This window comes from Aulonocara stuartgranti (genome assembly GCF_965226115.1).
Source record: "Aulonocara stuartgranti genome assembly, chromosome: 3".
NCBI classification, from domain to species: Eukaryota; Metazoa; Chordata; class Actinopteri; order Cichliformes; family Cichlidae; genus Aulonocara; species Aulonocara stuartgranti.
Genome location: NC_138941.1, coordinates 8,232,621 through 8,251,711, shown reverse-complemented (window position 1 = coordinate 8,251,711; position 19,091 = coordinate 8,232,621). Strand labels below are relative to the sequence as shown.

The 19,091-nt window shown below is 41.5% G+C and overlaps 2 protein-coding genes and 1 long non-coding RNA gene across 3 annotated transcripts in view; 1 reads left to right on the top strand and 2 right to left on the bottom strand.

Moving 5' to 3' along the window:
• The window catches only part of LOC309702213 (protein NLRC3-like), a 31,135-nt gene extending 29,232 nt beyond the window's left edge, over positions 1-1,903 (bottom strand). The window contains exon 1 of the mRNA XM_082526732.1: positions 1,765-1,903. The gene's annotated coding sequence lies outside the window, so the exon portion shown is untranslated. The remainder of the gene's footprint in view (positions 1-1,764) is intronic.
• LOC309702197 (protein NLRC3-like) overlaps positions 1-18,849 on the bottom strand; it is an 88,990-nt gene extending 70,141 nt beyond the window's left edge. The window contains exons 1-4 of the mRNA XM_082526704.1: positions 18,444-18,849; positions 14,539-14,672; positions 6,077-6,178; positions 4,520-5,985 (exon numbers count right to left, since the gene is read on the bottom strand). The gene's annotated coding sequence lies outside the window, so the exon portion shown is untranslated. The remainder of the gene's footprint in view (positions 1-4,519; positions 5,986-6,076; positions 6,179-14,538; positions 14,673-18,443) is intronic.
• Positions 18,850-18,899: 50 nt separating this feature from the next.
• Positions 18,900-19,091, top strand: part of LOC309702497 — a 2,253-nt gene continuing 2,061 nt past the window's right edge. The window contains exon 1 of the long non-coding RNA XR_014275557.1: positions 18,900-19,091. This exon is cut by the window's right edge and continues 1,062 nt beyond it. This is a non-coding gene — a long non-coding RNA (uncharacterized lncRNA).

Genomic DNA, 19,091 nt, shown 5'->3' with positions numbered 1-19,091 from the left:
ATTGATTCATTAATGTTGAATTCTCTCACAGCTGCTCTGTTCCCATGTTGTTGCAGTATATTAATAACTCACGTTAACTTTTATCGAGTGGAAAAAAAGTTGGCGTTCATCCTCCAGCTTCACTGTGCTAATGTTATGCTAACATAGCTGTGTCGCTAGCAGTCATGTAGCACAACATTATATACCAGGTAGTCCAACTTCAGTAACCCTGCAAACGCCACTGCTGTTTAGTTTTCTGTCTTCATTTATGTTGGAAGTGATAGCAGAGCTGTTTGAATTTGTTTCAAAAATCTCTGTCAGAACATGGTATGAAATGTTTAGGTGGAAACTAGCAAGCTAACTTCCTGTTAACTTCTAACTCCGTAAAATTTAATAAATTCTGTTTTCATGGATGTTAAACTTAATTGTTACACCTGGTAAAGCAGCAACGCTGATGATTTTATTAAAGATGAAAGAATTTAGACCATTTTTAACTCTTAGTGTTCGTTTGACTTTGGGACCTGAAGCTGTCGGAGTTTAGGACCCAGATTACTCCGTGAAGCTCCTCCCTACAGCAGCCGTAATGCTCTGACGATCCATCAAGCAGTGCTGCTTACCAAAGTTGTACTAAAACATTTTTAACAGATTTCTGCAGCCAAAATCGGTTCGAGGTCAGTAAGCACAACCAGAATTCATACATAAGGCACACTCTCGATTTTTGAGGAAATTAAAGGATTTTAAGTGTGGAAAATATGTTATACAGAAGAATATATCGTGATATGGATTTGAGGCCATATCGCCCAGCCCTAAACAACAGGTTATTAAACACATCAGTTTGATCCACAGATCAGGTCATACATCAGGTTTACTTCATGTAAAATAAACGTCTCACTCTATGAGCTCCATCAGTCTGTGTACCTCCTCATTGTCATTTCTGAGCAGAGTTTACCTGCACACTTCCTCATGTCTGACAGTGTCACAGTGTGTGTGTGTGCCAACATTAACCAGCTTATCATCAGCTGCTTGTGCTTCATGAATAACTCAGACTGACAGAGTGATGAACAGAGCACAGAGGGAGGCTCTGCTCTGGTCCATCAAGCAGGATTCACATAGTAACATGTTTTTCCTTTGAACACTTCATTGTGTTTAACTTGAAACAGATTAAAAAGTGTTCGATTGTGCACTTCACACAGTCCTGAGTCACAGAGGCTTAAATGTGTTTGATTCTGAGAGGCTTTACTCCTGCATCAACATCAAGTATATGTAGGATTTAAACCGCAGTGAAAACATCCTTAAATATTGATGGTGTGTGAGAGAGTCTGTATTTACTTCTGATTATCTCTGTTTGCAGTGACCCTGAACTGAGCTGGAGCAGCTTCATGTTGTTTTGACGTCACTCAGTAAAACCTGAATGTCGGCTTCTGAAGAACAAACTGGTTTCATCTGTTTCCAGTTAAAGGGACGATCATTGTTCCACCAGTGATGTTGGATCCAAAGTTTCATTCAGATCGTTTTAAACTGTTTATCAAAGACAAATGTTTGAGTGCAGAGTTACTGACTGATAACCAGAGTGGATTCAGCCAATCATCAAATCATCTCATTGGTTTTATTTTATGTAAATACAAACGTCTCACTTCCTGATCTGCTCATAAAGTTCCTAAAGACAAACTGTTAAAGGAGGAAACAGAGCAAACTTACAGCTTCTTCACACACCAACAACAAGCTGCACAGCTGCACACTAAACACAGACACACAGGTGATTCCTGGAAGGAGGCGGGGCTTCACCTGAAGCAGGACAGGTGGAGACTTGATAGGAATTTTCCCCGTACAGGGAGGAGGCTGATCTTCAGATGAGTTCCTGTTAAATCTGACGAAACAAAGTTAAAAGTGGACTCAGTCTTGTCTGATTTCACTCTGTTTTTCACTGAGCAGGTTTAAGTTTTATTAATGAAAATCAGCAGAGCTTGGTACTGATGGAAGACCCTCCTCTAATCGTTGTCATTCAGAGTGATCCAACCTGTTTGTGAATGCAGCTCACAGACTCTCCGCATTTCCACACGACTTAACAGACTGATGGTGTTTTTCCTTCAAACAAACTTTACTGAGAACACTCAGTGACACTCATGGACGCTCCAACAGAGTGAAGATGGTGATCAGGATGAAGAAGACTTTAGAGAGTTCTCAGAGCTGCTGAGCTTCTCACAGTGGAGACTCAAAGTCAGGACTTTAACCTTTTTAAGCATCTGTATTAAAGCAGATATAATATTAAACAGTGCTGTCATATACAGGCTCACCTCCAGGAATAAACATGCAGACACATAAACTTGTGTTCATGCTGACATTAAATAGGAACATACAAAATGATTTTATCAACTCTTACAGTTCAGATCAGGCAGAGTGGAGCTGTTTATAAAGACCAGTCAAACCTAAGATAAGATCATGAGAGGTGGAAACAAAATCCCCAAATGACTCGTTTGTATTTTAATGTCACAATAACTCGTGTGTTGCTCACCTAAAGTATAGAAAATGAAAAAATCAATTGAGTTTAATGTCATCAAATTAATGTTGCAGTTCATTTTCACTGCAGTGAGATAAAAAGGTTTAGTATCTACGTGTTAGCTGGTGTTTGTTTGCTTACAGCTGTTCAGTTTTTAATGTTTGTCAACATCTACAAAGATTTTAGTTTTCTATTATAATCATGTAAAATACTATTCTCACCGAGAAAAAGCAACGATTGAATGTCACAGCTCAAAGTCTGACTTTTCCTACTAAAATAAAACGTGTGAGTGATACGTGTCAGGCACGCTGTCCACAGGGTTCATACACCTTTTTCAGGGTGAAATTCAAATACTTTTTAAGCACTTTCAAGGTCCTTTTTCAAGCTTTTTTGTTCATCTCCCTTAAATAAACAGGCAGCCTGTAAGTATGAAATATTCATATACAAACACACATAAATGTGTGTACTGTCGCAGTGGCTGATTGTGCCCCACAGGCCTCAGTGTGAGCTTGAAGACATTTATAATCTTTAAGTAGTTTGATGTGTCGGTGCTGATGATAAACAGTTTGAATGAAACTTTGGTAGCACAGAAACAAGAGGCTATTCTTTGTGACCATATGGATCGGTCACATTACCGTTATTTCACCCAAAGCCACCAAGTTAATACTCAAAGAAGCTGCAGCTGTACACACGAATATAAACAGTACTTGGTGACACCTTTGCTTTTAGCCTCTAACCCTCTGGGGTCCAGGCTGTAATTGGCCGTTTCTGACTACTTTTGATTTGTTCTCTAGATTTCACCTTTAAAACTGTTATTTTCTCATTTTGACAAACTGTAAATATGTAAATATTGTGCTTAAAACATGAGTAGAAAGTGATATTTTTGACTGTAAAAACCAGAAGCATGTTTAACAAATCATTTTCGTAACTTGAAATGCAAATAGAAATTGTGCATTTTTAAAAAATATGCACAAGTTTTGCAAACAACAAAGTTATTTGGTACTGTTGAGCTAAAAATGCAGCCGAGGCTCAGACGTTTTTCATATAACCATTTCAAACTATGTACAGAACAATCAGCTGTTCTGCATCAAAGAAGAAGACACACGAATGATTTATGCAACTCCAAAAAATAGTTTGTGTCACTGTGACACAGAGGAGAACAGCACAGGGATAAACCTGCAGGTCTGACAGCAGCTGTGTCAGCGCTTACACTGCAACCTGCCTTTGGTGGCTTTAAGGCAGCAACTGTGGCGTTCACTAGTAGAACTGACACACAAAACAACAACTACACACTAACTACACAAGACAACACACTAACCTGAGACTCCAAACACGGTAAACGTCACAAACCTCTCACCTATCAAATCTCTCTCTCTCTCTCTCTCTCTCTCTCTCTGTCTCTTCCCAAACAACCACATGCCACATGCTGCCATATCATTTTTTGATTGGTCCATTTTTCCACCAATAGGGAAGGAGTGTTTTTTTCTTTTTTCACTCACAATCAAAGCGTGTTTGCTAGCGCTCTCCTTAGAAAACGCCGTTTTTACCGTTTCTTCCCGGAGGAAACGCCAGTTTTATTCAGAAAAAACATCAGTTTTACGAGGCCTATCAACACGATTTAAAAGCTGGTACATAGTTTGAAGTCCGCACGTTCGACCCAAGTTGAAATGGAGACTCTGGGTCCGTCGACCCCAGAGGGTTAATCAGAAAGCCTAAGTTAGCTAGTTATGGTAAATGGTCTGTATTTGTATAGCGCTTTACACTCTACACAATCATCCACCTATTCACACACACATTCACACACTGATAGTTATGTATCGGGCTAATGTTTAAAGCTTTCACTTGAGTAAATTAACTCATATCACTGCTAAGTGATGTTAGCTATGTTCACAGCATATTCCATAACAGCGCTGCCATACTGCATCACACTCAGTGCATTTCGATCATTGCTCCAGCGAGTTTGATAGCAACATAATAATCATAATTTTTTAAAAATAGCGTGTGTAACATACACATACTGGAAAATTATTTACTAGCACTCACCTATCATGACTGGAGAGCGCAAACTCCGCCATTTGTTCCATCAAACACTCATTAAAACAGCGACCTACAGGTATGTTAGCGCACTCATCCCCGACTGTCCGACGGAGGGGCGGGGTCACACGGTGAAACAGACGCAAGGCAGCCAGGCGGGGAAATTTTGCTTTTACATTTTGCGACTCATTTTATTTTTATATCTGACAAGAAAAGTATTCAACCAGATAGTTATTTGTGGTGAATGAAATACAGTTACACTTTTAAGCACCACATCTGAAATTCAAGCACTTTTCAAACCTTGAAAAGACAACATTCAAGGATTTTCACGGATTTCAAGCACCCGTATGAACCCTGTGTCCGTCTCAGCTGAGTACATCAGTTTTGTTAAGTGCTATAAATAAATAAATAGATCAAATAAAGTAGCAACATCCTGAGATCTCGGTGTTAGAAAAACTGAATCCTTTTAGAGGTGAATCGTTGCATCTACAGCCTCCAAGGAAACCGGTGACTTCACTTGTAATTAAGCACATATTTCAATCAACTGATGGTTCCTGTATCACATCTGTACAAAATGCAATAAAAGTCTAATTTTGCTGTGGTCTTTGTCTCCACATATCTTACATCTGTGCAGTTCTTATTGGCCATAACAAAATACATTTGAGTGCAAAGGAACCATGGAAAGTGTCTCACATGGTGTGTTAGCTGAAACTAACAACACAAGTTAGCCCAGGGAGCACATGTGGATACGCTAGCATCCATTCACAGGCTAACACAGCTAAGAAATCATTAGCAGCTTCTACAATCACATTTCCAACAAAACGTCGTATCCTGACTGGTTTTAGAAGTCAGACACCGGACTGTGAACCACAATTCAATTTGCAAATAAACGAGATTCACCAGGATCTTCTTCACAGAATAAACTCTGTGGTTCAACACGTTACTGGACAGAAACTTTGACAACAGCTTTGTGCATCTACAAAACAAAATCAGTGCCTCGTTTCATGGAGCTAAAGAAACACAGGCTCTATATACAGAGAAACTCACCCTGCTCCATGCAGACAGATGCAGTGAAACCATGAGCAGCACTACGGTGCATTCACGGTACATGGGGAAACTCACTGCTCTACAAAAAGTAACATTTAAAATAAAACACCATAGCAATAAAATAACCAGAGATTACTCTCTCCCTCTCTAAACAGCATGAGTCCCTTCATGCATCGTTGACCAACGTGGACGTGGTGGAGTAACAGTTGTGGAGAATGCAACAGCTGAGGTTTGAGAAAAGGAGCTAATAGCCAAGGTCAGCGGCTCTCCTACTTCCTCATAAGGAAACTTCTCAGCTGTAGCTGAGCAGGATATCATTGCATTTGAATCCTCCTGGCTCTCTTTAACCCGAGTTCCTTCTGATTGGTTTCCTGGTTCTACAAAGAGAGTCTGCTGCCTGAGGGCCCCACCTCCTCCTCCACCTACTGCTGTGGACATTTACAAAACGTCAATCCAAGAAAAATTGTCTGGTTTGTAATAGATAGTCATTTTTTATTAGAGTCTACAGCAGGAACCAACCTGAACCTTGTTATGAGCTGAATCAGTGCTGGACTGTAGAAATGCTGTTTCAGTGGCTGCTGCAGGAACTAACATGGAAACGTGTTCAGCAGCTTTCCAGCTCTAATATAGGAAACACAAGATCAGAGTTTGGACACACTGGAACCAAACAGTTTTGTCTCGGACTTTTATTTCAGCATCATCGTTTGGGTTGAATTAAAACCTTTCAGCAACGCTAACCAGACTTTACGAGGTAAACGTGTATCTCCAAGAATGTCTTGCTAAGAGTCGCGTGTTCTGGGAAACAACACACAAATCAGTGGCGTCAATAAGGTTATGTTTCATGTAATACTCTAGACTTTACTGTGAGACCATCACTAACATGCAGACGTCACAAAGTTGTTCACGGATCACATTAATCCAGAGTCACAGACATGCAGAGACACTTCCAGGTATAACATATATAATCCACACAGTCAGTCACAGCTGAGCTCTTTACTGAAGTCAGCATCAGCTCTCTGCTCGCTCTCACATCATATTCATGACAATCAGACGTGTTTCAATGATGCTGCTGTTTTCAGCCAAGCACACAGTCTCCATGGAAGTTTAAACTGGAAACACTGGTAACTGCAGCAGAGTTTCATTTGGAGCAGACCTGATCTTTGTGACGCATCAACATGTCAACACAGTATTTAACAGAACTGCAGTTTGCATCAGATCATACATCAGACTGACCACGTTTGTAATTTCATCAAACCTGCCATTAACATATTCAACAGTACTTACACTATCTTAAACATGTTTTCTTTTTAAAATGTTTGCATATTTATTAAATATAAACTGTGCAGTATTTCATTGATGGAGGCCAAGAAAACACAGTTACAGGAGAAATGTATTTAAGCTTGAAATGTAGCTGCACTCGGTAGAATTGAGCCAACTGGTTGTCTTCATTTTCAGTTCTGATGAGCTCACATGTTTAAGATCATCAGTTTAAAGAACCATAAGGCCGTGGATCCTTAAGGGTTTTATGGTTTGAGTTTACAGTGAGAGGTGTTGATAATGATGTTGGCTGTTTTCAAGTTGAACAATCTTCCAGGGAAGTTTAAACTAGAAAAACGAGTCACTGCCTGCAGCAGAGATTCAGTTTGCAGCATTCCTGATCTTTGTGCAGCAGCAACAACATGTTGTTAACAGAGCTGTGTAAAGACTGACTCACCTCACCAGGCTCTCTTTCATTCACAGCATACACAACATTTACTTCATTACAAGCTGTGCTGCTCAAGTTACTGGAAATAAGCACTCAGTTACTAAGTAATCCCATGTCTTTACTGATTACTTATTTTCAAAAGTATTTGGTTACTTTACTCTTTAAAAAAACACGACTTGAATACGTAATAAAGTAGAAAGTAGACGTTTCAGCCGGAGACTTTTTTCTGCATAATCCATCATATAGAAATGAATCAAATTAAAAAGCCTTTCTTTTAATTGTTTTATTGTTTTTAATCTTTTTATTTTATGCATCAAGAAAAGATTAAATTATATTATAACTGTTTTTGACTTGATGAAATGTGTTTAACATTTAAACCTATTTCCTGTATATTCCAGCACATGACATAAAATAATGTTTTGTGTTTCCACTCCCGAGTGGGGCGGGTGGAGGTCTGCCCACAGCGGTCATGTCAGGGGGAGGATCCGGGGGTTTCTCTGTCAATGTCACGTTCCCATGGCAGCGTGCTTGCTCAGATCTGAAGTGTTATGGTCCTGGGTGGGTGGCCCAGTGTTTTTTGAGTTTTGGTTTCTTCTCATGGTTCCTTAGTTTTTTAGTGTTTCCTGAGTTCTAGTTTTAGGGTTTGTTATGTGGCTTCCTTCTGCATTTCCTGTTTTATTGTGAAGGTCTGTGTCTTATGCCAGAGTGTTCAGTTTGCGTTTCCCCTGTCTCGTCTTGTCAATCAGAATCGGCCGTGCCTCCCTCCTGTGTGTAGTTTCCCCTCTGTGTATTTATAGTGTGTGTTGTCTCGTGTTCGTCGCTGGTTCGTCTGTGTCGTCTCCTTCATGTCTCCCTGCATATCTTTCTAAGGTAATGTTTGTCGCGCTGTTGCACACACAGCACGCTCGTTTGTTTCAGTTCGTCAGTTGCAACAAGACAGCTTACCAACGTGTACGTAATAAGCTAATACTCCTGTGTGCTACACACTACAGTGTGCGCTGTACAGCTACTTACTGGTTTTGTCGCATCAGTCTGTGTCTCTGAGTTAACTTGTGTTTCTCCTACAGCTCCGGACCGCTAAAAATGCGCGTGCTCTTTGTGAGCTCGTTCCCGGCTCGTAACCAGCGCGTTCTGCCGTCAAGGGCGATCATTGGTTAAATGTGATCATGTGACTGATGCAAGCCAGATGCTTTTATTTAGCAAAACTGTGATTAATAGTTAAATATTATTGTTGAGGGGCACAGACAGGACTCCGCACGCACACACATAAAAAAATAAATAAAAAAAATTTAAAAGTTGCCTCAACAAAAGGGCACTTTGGGCACCCATCAGGAAAGGGGCGGGTGCTCAAGCCCCTCTAGCCCCCCCCCTCTGCACGTCCCTGAACTGGAGGACACTCAGGACTTACACAGGCTAATGATAATGATCAGGGTTCATATGCCTTTTTCAGGGTCAAATTCAAGCACTTCTTAAGCACTTTCAAGGTCCCTTTTCAAACTTTTCCAGCACATCCCTCCCTCACCGCCAAAAAAAAAAAATGCATGTTTCAATTCACATCACCTCAGTAAGACCATGTGAAAGTTAAGACAAATCATCCTAGGTGAACTTAAACACCTTTGTTCCCTTTTTGTTAAGAAATAGAAAAACACTCCACACAAAAATACTGCAAAAGGAAACTGTTGCCTTATATAAAGAGTGTATAAACTCAAAATGCACATGTCACTTAAAAATTAAGATGTGAACAAATCAACTTGTTAGATATTCTTCTCCTGTTGAAAAAACCCCCAAAAAGAAATAAATAAGTCTTCTCATCAGATATTGATGCTTCTTTCCTGTGTGACAGAAAATAGGAGACAGATGTTTGTTTGTTTTTTAAGTTAATTCCCAATAAAGCTATTTTACTGCTAACTACATTGCTGTCTGTATTATTGCTGAAGTCCTAAACGATCACCTTTAAAGTAGAGCTGGGCGATATGAGATTTTTTCATATCACGATATGTTTTTTTCATTTCAGGCGATAACGATATCTATCACGATATAAGCCAAATAACTATATTTGTAAGATTTAAATGTGCCGTTGCTCACAAGTAAAATGTGAAATAATCAGCAGCTTGTTTTTATTTAAATATTTATTTCCCATAATAAGTTCAACAGGGTAGATGTACTTAAGGAACACGAGACTTTTTCAGATAAATAAAGGCAAATATTGCAAACTACACAAAAGGCAGCCGCTAAAGCGTTTAAGTTTCAAAATAGAACAAACGAAACAGACTAAATTGTCAATTCCACTTAGAAACAAAATATTAATTCTAAAAATAAATCTTAGTTTGTTTTACAGAAGAACAGACAAAACTGACTAACTTTTGTCAATATCAAATAAACTGAGAACTAAAAGGAAATTCTCAATCTCTCCTTGTTGTATAGCTGAGCTTTTCAAACAGTTTTAACAGTTACTTTAGTCTGACAAAAGCCGAATGACGAATTAGCGCTTCCAGTCAGAGACTGAGGCTACGTCCACACGTACACGGGTATTTTTGAAAACGGAGATTTTCCGTTTTCGTTTTAAAAAATAATCCGTCCACACATAAAGGCAGAAATGAAGGAAAACGCTGCTATGAACATGCCAAAGCAGCAGGTGGCGCTAGATTCCTAACCGTGCAGAAATGTTGGCCAATCAGAAGTCTAGAAGCCTCGGTGGGAAAAAGTAAACAAAGCTGGGGCATAGAAGCAGAACCGAGTCGTATGTGTGGAGGGACAGTAACTGTGTGTATATGTAAGCATTTAAACACTGCAGAGAGTAGAATTAACAGTATTGTAGAAATTCATTTCACCGAAACAATAACGTGGCGCACAGTGTGACGCATGCACCAGTTTATTGTATTTGCAGACTTGCTTTCGGCACATTTACAGTGAACGCTACTGTTTTTTTGTCAGACTTGAAATAGCCGAAATACCTTCACACTACGGAACTTCTATGGCTCCTCCGTTCGACAATCTCTCCGGCGTTGGAACCATCATCTGTTTTCTCTTCGGTCACGCTCGGTTGATTTTTCTAGTCGGCACACTCATTTCCTCCATTACCCGCTGGCTGCTTCCCAAACAAACACACGTGCGGCTTGGCACTTGTGCTATACGGTAACAAGTCACGCGACGTGACACTGCGGCTGTGATTGGTTCGGCTCTGCGCTACTTAATTTGGATTGGCTGACCTTTTTTTTTTTTTTTTTTTTTTGAGGACAAGAGCGGCGAGGTCTATCACGATAGCTTAATTTCTCTATCGAGTAAAAGTTATATCGCGATACATATCGTTATCGTTTTATCGCCCAGCTCTAGTTTATGAACACAAATCAAAGATGAAACAGCACAAAGACACTTCAAAGTGATTCTACTGTAGAAACATGAACAGGTAGAAACCTGCAGCCTGACTGCTCATCACTTTGTTACCTGTTCAAGTTCAGCAGCAGCAGCTCACTTTATCACGGTGCTGGTCTGGGGTCAGTGTTTACTCAGCTTTAACTCACTCTGGGTTCTTGGCTAGCCTAGCTTTAGCTTAGTGTTAGCATGCTGTGTGCTAGCTCAGCGTCAGAGCTCTGCAGGTGTCTCGTGTGTAAATATTAATCACAGTGACAGTAAAGGAGGTAAAGGGCTGTGACGTCATCACGTACGCAGCGTACGTGATGATGTCACAGCCCTTTACCTTGTGCTGATGTGTTAACTTTAAAAATATGCCGTCTGACTGCTCAGACTGAGTCAGAGTAAAGTTCACATGCTGACGTGTGGAGACATGAAACCTTGTTGTAGCTGCAGGTGTGAACACACTGATCCCAGATCAGCTCTGCTGTATTTGTAACATGAACATTTCTGCTGCAAAGCTTCAAATGTTCAGCATGTTTCTCTGTTTCCAGTCTATAGATCCAGTCACACTTTCTACCTTCACCTGTGCAGTAAAGACTGAGAGCAGAGCTGAAACCAAGCGTCCAATCAGTGAGCAGCATCAACACCTGAGCTTCATTCAGACTCTGTTATTGAAGATGTTGTTGGTACAAAGTTCATCTGCTGCTCACATGAATCCATGAAAGATTTATTTCACTGAATGTTTCTTCAAAGCTCATTTCAACCTGTTGAAGTCATGAATGAAAGTGCAGACTGAGAGTGGATCACATGATGTTTGAGGTGTGTCATGTGACATGTTCAGTATTGTCACACATGTCTAGATTGTCCCTGATATCATAACTGCTCAAACACTGATGATTATATTTGAAGAATTATTCCTGATGGCAGCAAAGTTTGAATGGAGCTCTCTGTCTGTGCTGATTTGTCGCCCTCTGGAGGTCAAAGCACAAACTGCATGATGTCACTGTAACCACCACAGTGACAGGAAGTGTTTTTATGACTGAAACACTGAAATGATGCTAACGGCTGTCGTTAGGCTCACTGACAGCAGTGCTGATGTGTTCATGTCAAACACTGGCTCAGGTCAGACTCCTTCATCCTTCTCCAGCGTGAGGCCGCCCTCAGACCCACAGGAGCTCTGACCTTTGACCTCCTGACCCTAACCATTTTAGTCTTGTTGCATCTGCAAATCCATCCAAACTGTAGCCGAGCAAAAGAAGCTGGAAGCTGTTCTATGAATGATGTTCATCCCAGAGTTTCTGTTAAACGCTGCTGCTGTGCTACATTTGTCATTTCCTGCTTTCACTACCATCCATGTCAAAGTGCTGAACTCATCTGATCACTTTAATGCAGTAAAGCAGGAGCTGTAAGTCTGACATTTATTTACTGTCATTACAAACACACACAGCTGGATTAGCATTCAGACAAAGGGCTGAAAAAAAAATCAGCATTTGATTATTATTATTATATATCCTGTCTATCTGTCAGTGCTGAAAGCAGACGTCACTGATCACATGACTCTGAGGGATGTTTCCAGCACTTTGCTGAATCTGAGCCATGAAGATTTAAGGCTCAGCTCTGAAGGCAAAGCAGGTCTGAGCCTGTGTTAGCAAGCTGTACCTAATAAAGTGGCAGCAAGGACTCAGTCAGTAATGATCAGAGCCAGCAGGGGGCAGCACAGAGAGGTGAGGAGCTGTCAGAGAAGCAGGCTCACATCAGACTGGCCATATTCCATCATCTATACCTGAAATAATCATCAAACACACGCAGAGCAGAAACATGTGGAAACATCTGGAGCTCAGTCTCAGTTTGATCCCTCAGAGGTTTACCTCAGTCCTGCTCCTCTACTTCCTGTTTACAGCGCACATCATGCTGTGTACTGAGGGTCATGTGGTCAAATTGCTCGCTCTCTGTTACTCTGACAGAGAGCGAGCACAGTTATCCTAATGTGTGACATCACTTCTAACCACAGAGCATTCAGCTTTCACAGCAGCCAACATCCTGTCACACTGAGCATGTGCAAACACAGCAGCCAACATCCTGTCACACTGAGCATGTGCAAACACAGCAGCCAACATCCTGTCAAACTGAGCATGTGCAAGCACAGCAGCCACCATCCTGTCACACTGAGCATGTGCAAACACAGCAGCCACCATCCTGTCACACTGAGCATGTGCAAATAGAGCAGCCAACATCCTGTCACACTGAGCATGTGCAAACAGAGCAGCCAACATCCTGTCACACTGAGCATGTGCAAATAGAGCAGCCAACATCCTGTCACACTGAGCATGTGCAAATAGAGCAGCCAACATCCTGTCACACTGAGCATGTGCAAATAGAGCAGCCAACATCCTGTCACACTGAGCATGTGCAAATAGAGCAGCCAACATCCTGTCAAACTGAGCATGTGCAAATAGAGCAGCCAACATCCTGTCACACTGAGCATGTGCAAGCACAGCAGCCACCATCCTGTCACACTGAGCATGTGCAAACACAGCAGCCACCATCCTGTCACACTGAGTATGTGCAAACACAGCAGCCACCATCCTGTCACACTGAGCATGTGCAAATAGAGCAGCCAACATCCTGTCACACTGAGCATGTGCAAACACAGCAGCCAACATCCTGTCACACTGAGCATGTGCAAATAGAGCAGCCAACATCCTGTCACACTGAGCATGTGCAAACAGAGCAGCCAACATCCTGTCACACTGAGCATGTGCAAATAGAGCAGCCAACATCCTGTCACACTGAGCATGTGCAAACACAGCAGCCAACATCCTGTCACACTGAGCATGTGCAAATAGAGCAGCCAACATCCTGTCACACTGAGCATGTGCAAATAGAGCAGCCAACATCCTGTCACACTGAGCATGTGCAAATAGAGCAGCCAACATCCTGTCACACTGAGCATGTGCAAACACAGCAGCCACCATCCTGTCACACTGAGCATGTGCAAATAGAGCAGCCAACATCCTGTCACACTGAGCATGTGCAAACACAGCAGCCAACATCCTGTCACACTGAGCATGTGCAAATAGAGCAGCCAACATCCTGTCACACTGAGCATGTGCAAATAGAGCAGCCAACATCCTGTCACACTGAGCATGTGCAAATAGAGCAGCCAACATCCTGTCACACTGAGCATGTGCAAACACAGCAGCCAACATCCTTTAATGATAGAACAAAATTCAGACATCAAAGTTTCTCACATTACAGAATCAGATGAACAGACATGAAGGGATAATTGTGGTTTTATGCACAGAGTCAGAATCAGACTCAGAGGTGTTCCTCGTGATGTTTGGTGATGGAAACAGTCTCATCGACGTTTCCATCACCAAACTAGAGAAACTAGTAGCTGCACGCAGCAGAGTTTAGCACAGCTGATCTCTGTGACACATCAACAGGAACAACATGTTGTTAAACAGGACTGTATAAAGACTCAGAGTCTGACTCACACCTGAACAATGAGGCTGTGCAGCATCGTCCTGTCACACCTGCTAAACCACTCGTATCAGTTTGAGCCCGAACAGTAACACGGTCACATGACCGACGAGGCCAACGCGCCCAGACGAACGTCTTCCTCGTGGAACTAACTTGTTCCTGTTATCAGATTTGTGAGCAGCAGCTGAAACTACCACATGAATAAATGTTCTTCAAACTGTTTGATTCCAGCCAATCAATAATCTATAATCATGAGGATTCAAACACAAGAGCGGAACGTGTGGTTACATTGTAACCTTGGTTCTCTGAGTGAGAGACTCTCTCCCCTCTGTCACATATGGAACAGAGGGGAGAGAGAGTGTCGGTGTGATGGAGGACATCAGGTCCAAACATCACAGAAACAAACAAACTGTTAAAGGAGGAAACAAAGCAAACTTACAGTTTCTTCACACAGAGACACCAACAACAAGCTCCACTGTCCCACTCTGATCCTGTCTCCTCCTCTTTTATTCTTGCTCTGAGCTCTTTTTGGGTGTGTGTTTCTGTCTCCACCCACAGGAATGCATTGATACACTGTTGATAACGACACGAGAGCAGACGTGTTACAGAAAACAGAAAAATAACCTAAACACCTAAATAACGTAAAATAAACAGAATATTTATTAATATGTTTAATTTCTCTTTAAAAACTTTTCTGCTCCTCAAATCCTTTGTTTAAGTTCAATCTAAGGAAAGAAAAGCGTCTTCTTTAAGTTTCTCAAAGAAGTCCACGATCTGTAGGCTCATGGAAATTCATTTTGTTGTTTTTTTGAGCAGAAACACCAGAGTGTAGAGCAGGAAAACGATCCCAGCAGGACGTCTCTGTTGGGGAAATATCCCAGTTATTCCCCTGAGCCTGGTTAGTGAACTGAGTCAGAGCTGTTCATCGATCCTACAGGTGCTAACATACAAACACGATCAGCAGCTTCTCTCATATGGAGAACACACTTCAACATCTGCAGCAAATCCTGTGTTTTATGTTGATGTGACCAACATCTTGTGTTGAGCCTTTGAAGATGAGGAGCCAAACACAGACAGTGGATCCAGAAGGACTGTTTATTCAGGGCTTTAATACGACTGAACTGATGCTTCACATCCTGTTTAGAGACGATCGACCAACACAGGCTCAGTCCTCACTCATCACACGGACTTCAGTCACACTGGGATCAACAGAGGAGACTGTTCACCATCACAGTTCAGCAACAATAATCAGAGCTTTTCTCTCTTGGTGAGGATCACATGTTCTGACACACAAAATATCTTCTGCTTTAACTCGTCTCTCTTTTTTAGTTTGGTTGTCGTGTTTTTTACTCTTTGTTCCTGTCAGTGTCAAATATGAGAGCAAACTGTTTTATGCAGGAGCCAAACCAACACCAAGCTGACCAAGAGAACCTATAACACCACCAGAATTTATTATCCAGACTTTACTGACAGATTTATGTGCAAGTAAAGCTGTTTTTTAAATTATGTTCACTGCTTTCAGCCAAGGAAGCATTCGTTCTTAAAAGTTCACGAAACGAGTAAATCCAGTTCAGCAGAGTTCCAGTTTGTAGCACAGCTGATCTCAGCTGATCAACAGTAACAACAGTAGGGGTGGGCCATAGAAACGATATACGATAGAAACGATATAAATTTGGCCAACGATAGAGATTGTGACTATACCGCATGTTGATGATGTCATCAAGCTGCGCCTGTTTTGGTCGAAAGCATCGCAGCAGCTACAACAATTATCATCTGCAATTATGGCGGGCGACAGTCATAACAAAGAGATGAAGCACTATTGAAATATGGCGAAAGCCAAAAAGTTAGCATTCATCCTCCAGCTTCACTGTGCTAATGTTATGCTAACATAGCTGTGTCGCTAGCAGTCATGTAGCACAACATTATATACCAGGTAGTCCAACTTCAGTAACCCTGCAAACGCCACTGCTGTTTAGTCTTCATTTATGTTGGAAGTGATAGCAGAGCTGTACGTTTGAATTAGTTTCAAAAATCTCTCAGTCAGAATATGCTATGAAATGTTTAGGTGGAAACTAGCGAGCTAACTTCCTGTTAACTTCTAACTCCGTTAAATTGAATAAATTCTGTTTTCATGGATGCCTGGATGTAGGGCTGCTCGATTATGGCAAAAATGATAATCACGGTTATTTTCATTGAAATTGAGATCTCAATTATTTGACAATATTTATTTAACAATAACAATGTGTTGAATAATGACTTTAAAGGTTGTCAAAAAAGAATATTAAATAGTGTGCAAATACTGATAACAGTGCAAATGTTTGCAATATAAAAATAAATGAAAAATGTAAACATCTATGTTTAGTGAACTTTGCAGTGTTGCTCTGTGGTGCAGCTATGACACCGTAGCAAAGTTTACACACAGTCTACTTGATCCACGTCTGACTGAACCCATGTTTCCAAACCACTGAAGTTTTTTTACCTCTTTTCAACCAACAGCAGTCACTCTCCTCTCCAAATAACTTCTGTTTAGCTTTCCAAGCTTCCCTCGGGTCCTCTTAATCAGCGGTCCCCAACCCCCGGGCCTCGGACCGGTCCCGGTCGGTGAGTCGTTTGGTACCGGGCCGCGAGAGTTGAGGCTCAGGTGTGAAATGTATAGTTTTCAGGGTTTTTATCGGTTTTCCATGTTATTTTGTTATTGCTTTTATCGTTGACTTGGTTTTCCTGGGTCTTTTCACGTGTGTTATGAATAAATCTTTTTTTCGGTACCGGCACTAGTTTTATTTTGTTGTATTTATCCGCGACACCTTAAAGGCCGGTCCGTGAAAATATTGTCCGGCATAAACTGGTCCGTGGAGCAAAAAAGGTTGGAGGCCGCTGCTCTTAATTGTTGTGACACGTGTTCGAAATGCAGAGAGGTGCGCTCGATTTGCCACACGGAGCAGCGCGAGAGTAAAGCACGAGGGAGGGGCTAATAATCGGCTCAGTCATTTTTAATGATCGTTGAAAGCCCAGATCGTAATCGAGATTAAAATTCGATTAATTGAGCAGCCCTACCTGGATGTTAAACTTAATTGTTACACCTGGTAAAGCAGCAACGCTGATGATTTAATTAAAGATGAAAGAATTTAGACCATTTTTAACTCTTTGTGTTCGTTTGACTTTGGTACCTGAAGCTGTCGGAGTTTTGGACCCAGATTACTCCGTGAAGCTCCTCCCTACGGCAGCCGTAATGCTCTGACGATCCATCAAGCAGTGCTGCTTACCAAAGTTGTACTAAAACATTTTTAACAGATTTCTGCAGCCAAAATCGGTTCGAGGTCAGTAAGCACAACCAGAATTCATACATAAGGCACACTCTCGATTTTTGAGGAAATTAAAGGATTTTAAGTGTGGAAAATATGTTATACAGAAGAATATATCGTGATATGGATTTGAGGCCATATCGCCCAGCCCTAAACAACAGGTTATTAAACACATCAGTTTGATCTACAGATCAGATCATACATCAGGTTTACTTCATGTAAAATAAACGTCTCACTCTATGAGCTCCATCAGTCTGTGTACCTCCTCATTGTCATTTCTGAGCAGAGTTTACCTGCACACTTCCTCATGTCTGACAGTGTCACAGTGTGTGTGTGTGCCAACATTAACCAGCTTATCATCAGCTCCTTGTGCTTCATGAATAACTCAGACTGACAGAGTGATGAACAGAGCACAGAGGGAGGCTCTGCTCTGGTCCATCAAGCAGGATTCACATAGTAACATGTTTTTCCTTTGAACACTTCATTGTGTTTAACTTGAAACAGATTAAAAAGTGTTCGATTGTGCACTTCACACAGTCCTGAGTCACAGAGGCTTAAATGTGTTTGATTCTGAGAGGCTTTACTCCTGCATCAACATCAAGTATATGTAGGATTTAAACCGCAGTGAAAACATCCTTAAATATTGATGGTGTGTGAGAGAGTCTGTATTTACTTCTGATTATCTCTGTTTGCAGTGACCCTGAACTGAGCTGGAGCAGCTTCATGTTGTTTTGACGTCACTCAGTAAAACCTGAATGTCGGCTTCTGAAGAACAAACTGGTTTCATCTGTTTCCAGTTAAAGGGACGATCATTGTTCCACCAGTGATGTTGGATCCAAAGTTTCATTCAGATCGTTTTAAACTGTTTATCAAAGACAAATGTTTGAGTGCAGAGTTACTGACTGATAACCAGAGTGGATTCAGCCAATCATCAAATCATCTCATTGGTTTTATTTTATGTAAATACAAACGTCTCACTTCCTGATCTACTCATAAAGTTCCTAAAGACAAACTGTTAAAGGAGGAAACAGAGCAAACTTACAGCTTCTTCACACACCAACAACAAGCTGCACAGCTGCACACTAAACACAGACACACAGGTGATTCCTGGAAGGAGGCGGGGCTTCACCTGAAGCAGGACAGGTGGAGACTTGATAGGAATTTTCCCCGTACAGGGAGGAGGCTGATCTTCAGATGAGTTCCTGTTAAATCTGACGAAACAAAGTTAAAAGTGGACTCAGTCTTGTCTGATTTCACTCTGTTTTTCACTGAGCAGGTTTAAGTTTTATTAATGAAAATCAGCAGAGCTTGGTACTGATGGAAGACCCTCCTCTAATCGTTGTCATTCAGAGTGATCCAACCTGTTTGTGAATGCAGCTCACAGACTCTCCGCATTTCCACACGACTTAAATGGTAAATGGCCTGCATTTGTATAGCGCTTTACTCTACATTCAGTCATCCACCCATTCACACACACACACAGACAGACAGACAGACAGACAGACACACACACACACACACACACAGACAGACAGACAGACAGACAGACAGACAGACAGACACACACACACACACACACAGACACACACACACACACACACACACAGACAGACAGACAGACAGACAGACAGACAGACAGACACACACACACACACACACAGACACACACACACACACACACACAGACAGA